This window comes from Ailuropoda melanoleuca, chromosome 12 (genome assembly GCF_002007445.2).
Source record: "Ailuropoda melanoleuca isolate Jingjing chromosome 12, ASM200744v2, whole genome shotgun sequence".
Taxonomy (NCBI): Eukaryota; Metazoa; Chordata; class Mammalia; order Carnivora; family Ursidae; genus Ailuropoda; species Ailuropoda melanoleuca.
In genome coordinates this window covers 43,240,688-43,247,382 of record NC_048229.1, presented here as the reverse complement: position 1 = coordinate 43,247,382, position 6,695 = coordinate 43,240,688, and the positions used below count along the sequence as shown (strand labels likewise).

Here is a 6,695-nt window from a genome sequence, read left to right as displayed (position 1 = left end):
CGAGCACTCTTGGTTCTTCATCTAGTCTCTCTATGGGTATGGGTAATTACTATTTTAGTTATTTTGCTGTCGTGCCAAGAAAGTTTTGAGGGAATAAAGAAATAATTGTGGGAGAAATTTAACCTAGCCCTCTTTCTTTATACCCAAAATTATGCCGCAAATGACGTGGAGGATGCTTATTTTGAAATACATCTTAAACTTTCATAAAGACTAACACAAAGAAAATCAACAAATTGCAGAATGTGAAAAGACAGGTCCATATTCTATGACTAAAACCAGTGAAACGTATAACCAAGTAATAGAAACCCTAACATCTTGTCAATAATAGCAACTGTGACTAACCCCTCTGCTACGACTACTATTCATTTTATTATTGCTACTAGAACTAGTTCCTGGAATAAAGAAGTCCAAATAAATAACACTGTCTTTAAAAATGAATGCCAGTGAAAACACTCTGTGAGTACTCACATGAATATGTGTAGTCTTAAATGCACATAGTAGAAAATGAAAAGTAAAAGAAGTAAACCTAAAAACACAAGAAAGTAGATAATGCATGAAAAGTAAACCAAAATTCTATGAGATTATTTAGTAAAGATAACGGGAAGGTTTACTAAAACAGAAATTTAAACCAATCAATGCACCCCCAAAAGCTTGCTTAATAAGATTTTTTAAATTTTTATTTATTTATTTATTTATTTATTTATTTTTAAATATGGAACGCTTCACGAATTTGCGTGTCATCCTTGCGCAGGGGCCATGCTAATCTTCTCTGTATCGTTACAATTTTAGTATATGTGCTGCCGAAGCAAGCACAATAAGATTTTTTTTAATCAAGAAAAAGAAAAGAGGCAAAAAACACAGAAGAAGAAATAGAATAGATACATAGATCCTGAGAATATTGTGAAAAGTTATGAGTAAACCAAATACTATTCAATGCCAATAAATGTAAACATTAAATAAAATTTTAAGGGTAATATAAGTGGTGAAAATCAACTCAAGATGAGATGAAATACCTGAATATACTAATGACCATAGAATAAAATAAAAGAAATTATGTATCAATCCCTAAAACTGTATGAGGCTTAGCTGGCTTTTGGGGTAAGTTCTACCAAACTTTACTGAATAAGAATGATACCATAGCGTATGAACTGGTCCAGAACATAAAAATAAAAATTTGAAGTTCCTCATCTGATTCTGTGATCCTAGCTTAACTTCACACCCAAACCAGACAAAGAACTTTAATGCAATCAACAAATCAATGAAAAGAAAAGAAAAAGGATCAGGTGATCTTACTTAGGAACATAAACTCCAAGATCCTCAAAGGCCTTATTCCAGTAATTCTATAAAAACACAGGATGCTTTGACCAACCATGGTTTGCTCAGGAGTGTAAGACTAATGCAATTTTAGAAATATGTCTTGTAATTAACTGACTTAAAAGATTAAGCAACAGCAACAAAACCTATCATTTTAAGAGATGATATATTTAATGCCCATTCTATAAGAAGTACTGGTAAGCCAGGTGTAATAGGGAATATCTTTGTTACAGTAGCAAACAGGAGCTACTGCAAATATATATATTTTTAAAGATTTTATTTATTTATTTGACAGAGAGAGAGAGACAGCCAGCAAGAGAGGGAACACAAGCAGGGGGAGCGGGAGAGGAAGAAGCAGGCTCCCAGGAGCGCAGGGAGCCCAATGCGGGGCTCGATCCCAGGACCCTAGGATCATGCCCTAGGCCAAAGGCAGACACTTAATGTCTGAGCCACCCAGGTGCCCCTGCAAATATTTTTTAATAGTAAACTATCAGCAGTATTCCCATTTAAGTAGAGACAAGAATGTTTGCACTCACTGTTACTCTTCATGTTGTCCTGAAGATTGGAGCCAGACAATGAAAAGTAAGACATACACAACTGAAAAGGAAAAAAAAAAAAAAAAGAACTTTAAATAATAGACTTAATAGGGGAGTTCAGAATGAGATCAAAGGAAAAAGATCACCATACCAATCGCATTCCTCACCTCCAGCCATCATTAAATAGAAAAGGTCATGAACAAAAGATGTTCCTCTCAAAAGGACCCAAAGGATAATTCTCAAAATCCCCAGGAAAACTATCTCTTCCTTTTCAAAGTGTTCTTGGCAGGTCTTGAGGGTCAGGCTAATTTGTTGAAATATTTATTTGTGAGTGTGTGTGTTTGTGTGTGTGTGTATGTGCATGTATTTCTCCTCTATTCATCTCTCTGCCAGCCCATGAAAGTGGACTTTTTTTACTACCTCCAGGGAGGTAGACGGTCCAGTCAAAGGGAAAACTGTCTACATCTCCTTCTTCCTCACTTTCTCGGGAGCTGGCTCATGAGATCACGCTAAGCATTAGTGGTGGGCCTGATAATGAGACAGAAGGAAGAGGATGTGTCTTCTGCTTTCCCAAAGGAGAGTTCAGACCATCAAGATAAATATTTAAAGCCTCTTGATGGCAAAGGCACCCGACAGCAACACCTAGAGGGGGAGGAGATCTCGGAAGGATGGCTCGTAGCACACTTATGCAGGTTAAGCCCTGAGTTTCTGGGTTCTCGGCTTCAGTAGAAGCTAGGCATGGGCACAAGGGTCTCCTGACTACTTGGGCTGGTGGGGGTGTGGGAATGAACATGGTTGGGGTGATTCTGATGATCCTAAGGGACAGAGGCCCTTCACTGGTTTCCGTTGGACACTAAAGGAGGAGGACAGCTGCCCTGAATCTGAGTCAGCCAGCCACAGGTTCAGATCTGTAGGCTGAATGTAGCAGGGCATGAGGAGGGGCCCAGGCCCTTGTAGATGGCTTAAAGTCCTCACAACACCAGCGCTGGACCGACAAGTGAACAAAAGGAAGTTTCAGCTTGCTTTAGCTCTGTCGTTTTTCTCCTGTCCCATGCAGCTTAATCCAACCCTACCTGATGCACTCTGGGAGTGTCAGTTTCCGCTCCGTAAACTGCAGACAAGCCTCATAGCCTCCCCGTGAGGATCAAAGAGCTAAGGCATTCCGGGTGTCTGGCACAGATTTCACTGTATCTTAAGTACCTCATTCATGTGAGGTATTATTATTGTTGCCATCATGAATACCATTGAATCAAAATATATACTGAGAAGCTAGTAGACAATATAAAGATAAATGTAGAGAAACACAATGTTAGTGGTAGATGATAGCTCTGTTTTTCTGATTTGGTAACATATTTTATTCTTTGCTCACTTAATATATCAAAGTCAGAGAAGTCTCTTGATAAAGTTTATTTAATAGTACTATATCACATGCTACAGAGATAGAAAATTTATTTTCTAGTGCTCATGGAATATTTATGGTAATAATTACATGCTGGGGCTCCAAAGTAGCCAAATAAATTCTTTTTTAAAAATTTTTTTAAATTTAAATTCAATTTAGTTAACATATAGTGTTTACTAGTTTCAGGGGTAGAATTTAGTGATTTATCAGTTGCATAGAACACCCAGTGCTCATTGCATAAGTGTTCTCCTTCATGCCCATCCCCCAGTTACCCCATCCCCCCACCCATCTCCCCTCCAGCAACCCTCATTTTGTTCTCTATAGTTAAGGGTCTCTTATGGTTTGCCTCCCTCTCTGTTTTATCTTATTTTATTTTTCCTTCCCTTCTCCTATATTCATCTATTTTGTTTCTTAAATTCCACATATGAGTGAAATCATATGGTGGTCATCTTTCTCTAACTGACTTATTTTGCTTAACATAATACCCTCTAGTTCCATCCATGTCATTGGAAATGACAAGATTTCATTCTTTTTGGTGGCTGAGTAATATTCCACCATATATACCACATCTTTATCCGTTCATCTGTTGATGGAGATCTGGGCTCTTTCCTTATTTTAGCTATTGTGGACACTGAATAAATTCTTTTTTTTTTTTTTTTTTAAAGATTTTATTTATTTATTCAACAGAGACAGAGACAGCCAGCTAGAGAAGGAACACAAGCAGGGGGAGTGGGAGAGGAAGAAGCAGGCTCATAGCGGAGAAGCCTGATGTGGGGCTCGATCCCATAACGCCGGGATCACGCCCTGAGCCGAAGGCAGACGCTTAACCGCTGTGCCACCCAGGCGCCCCAACACTGAATAAATTCTTAAAGGGGTTGTCACAGTGTGAAAACTAGGGATATACTGTATGGTGACTAACATAATATAAATATAAATATATATATATAATAAAAAAGAATCTAAAAAAAAGAGGCTGTCACAGTCATATTCTCTAATTGCAACACAAATGGACTATATATAAATAAAATGATTTTAAATGAAAAGCTACAGTTGACCCTTGAACAACATGCATTTAAAGTGTGTGGGTCCACATATATGCAGATTTTTATTAAATATAATACAGTACTGTAAATGTATTTTTCTCTTCCTTATGATTCTCTTAACATTTTATTTTCTCCAGCTTACTTTATTATAAGAACATAGTACAGAATACATAGTAATACACAAAATATGTGTTAATCAACTGTTTGTATTATCGGTAAGGCTTCTGGTCAACATTAAACTATTAGTAGTTATGTTTTTGGAGAGTCACAAGTTATATGTAGAAATACAACACTGTATGTTAACTATACTTGAATAAAAAATAAATAAGCACATAAATACATAAAAGCCATGCACAGATTTTCAACCACACAGGGGATACATTTCTCTGACCCCCATGTTGTTCAAGGGTCAACTGTACTTGAAATTTAATAAACACATTGCTATGAAACTCCGTAAAAGATAAACCACAATTATAAATATAGACTATTTAAAAAATACTGAGCTGACAATGTAGGAAAACTTATGGTTGCAGCCAAAGCTGTACTTATTATTCTAGTAATAATCTGAGATGTTTTTCTTATTAAGCAAGACAAAAATAAAAACAAATAGTCTGACTGTTAAACTTGACAAGTCAGCAAAAACACAAGAAGGCATAAGAAAAGGAAGAGGGAAGAATTAACAGAAATAACCAGCATAAATATGCAGTCAGCAGAATTGCTAAATAAATGAGATTGTGTTCTCTGAACTGACGAATAAAATATTCAAAACCAAGAAATCTAATCAAGGAAAAATGAGACCAAAATAGGATTGAGAATAAAGACATAATCACAAATAGGAAGGGGATTTATAGATGTTTAAAAGATTTCTATGAACGACTCTGCTAAATATGGAAACTGCATACAATTCATAATGTTCAGGGAAAACACATTTAAACTGACTTAAGAAAATCTAGAAAATACATGTAAGCCAGAGACCCTTAAAAAAAAAAAATAGAAAAGTGTTGTCAGAGAACTAGCTTTAGAAAGATGTTGGGACCAGGTTTGACAGGCAAGGTTTATCAATCCTTTAAGGGACAGATCATTTTACTGTATTTTAACCGTTCCAGAGATGGAAAAAGAAAGTCTCTCTCTCTTTCTCTCTCTTTCTCTCTCTCACGCATGCACATACACACAGAAATTTTTTTTAAAAAAAGAAAAGCAAAAACATTCCAGAAAATAGGAAAGAGGAGATAAGATTTTTAAAATATATTTTTGCTTGTAATATGGCTACCTACCTGGAAAAGCCCACAGAACCGGCTAAAAAGCTATTGAAACTAATGGGAACTGAGTAAAGTGGCACATTACATAATAAAAGCTAAATATAATCACCGTCTATTTTATCAGAAATAACCGGTTGATAAATGTTATAGAAAACGATCCCCATTTATTACAACATTCCCAAACATAAAATATCCAGAAATAAATTTAACGAGAAGTGTGCAGGACCTATAGGGCGGGGGAAAAAATCCTATAAAACTTTACAGAGGGCTATCAAAGCGAAGCTGCGTAGGTAAACACCCCTGGGAGGGGGGAAGAGTCCTACCCTCCAGGGGAGAGAAACTAACACAGAGCAGCGGGTGGTCACGTGGAGATCAAAGCATAGGAAATCCGTCTTTTTTAAATCTGAGAGTCATTTTATAAAGACATTAGGGAGAAATTCTTCTCTGCACCCACAGAAGCCTGATGAGAGACTGGTTGATAGCGTAGTGGGTGGAGATAAGATCACCTTCAAAAGATGTCAGCAAGCAGGGCAAGTGGGGGTCTTTTCTCTTCGGGGTCACAGACACCTAGAGTGAAGCACATTCTCTTGGAAATGAGAGCGTAGACAGGCACTTGCTTCAAGCCGATCGCGGTGTGGTGGCAGACCCTGTTTCAGACCTCCTGTGCTGACCCCTTCTGACATGGGGGCTCACCCTGACCCACCAGAGGCAGGGGCATAGGTCACCCTCTGATCCGAGACTCTGGGGAGTCATCCACCCGGGTCAAGAAAGCTTCCGGTTGCGTGTTGCCATGGGGACACTGTTTGGTGCGTGGGGATGTCCCATTGCCACCAGCCTGTCCCCCAGGCTTACAGTGAAAGAGGGAGCAAGGTGGCTTTTCCATTTGTCCAGAATTTCAAGACAGTCAGTCCCGCCGACTCAGTTCCGGTTTCCACGCGGACTGATTCACTGGGCAATTTCTAAACCCTCACCACATTTGCCATAGAACCGTGGGGGTACTTTTGCGGTCATGCCAAGATGGGCGTGGGGAGCCTCCTTCCTGACCCCCCTGCCTCCAAAGGCCACCTGAGAGCAGATGCTAAGTACGAACTGTGCATTTGCTAGAAAAGCACAGCTTCCCGAGAAATACCCTATCCCCACTTCC

The 6,695-nt window shown here is 38.4% G+C and overlaps 1 non-coding gene across 1 annotated transcript; it reads right to left on the bottom strand.

The window, feature by feature from the left end:
* Window positions 1–706: 706 nt before the first annotated feature.
* Window positions 707–813, bottom strand: LOC117795346. The gene has a single exon (XR_004619314.1). It is a non-coding gene; the product is annotated as a U6 spliceosomal RNA (small nuclear RNA).
* Window positions 814–6,695: the final 5,882 nt, after the last annotated feature.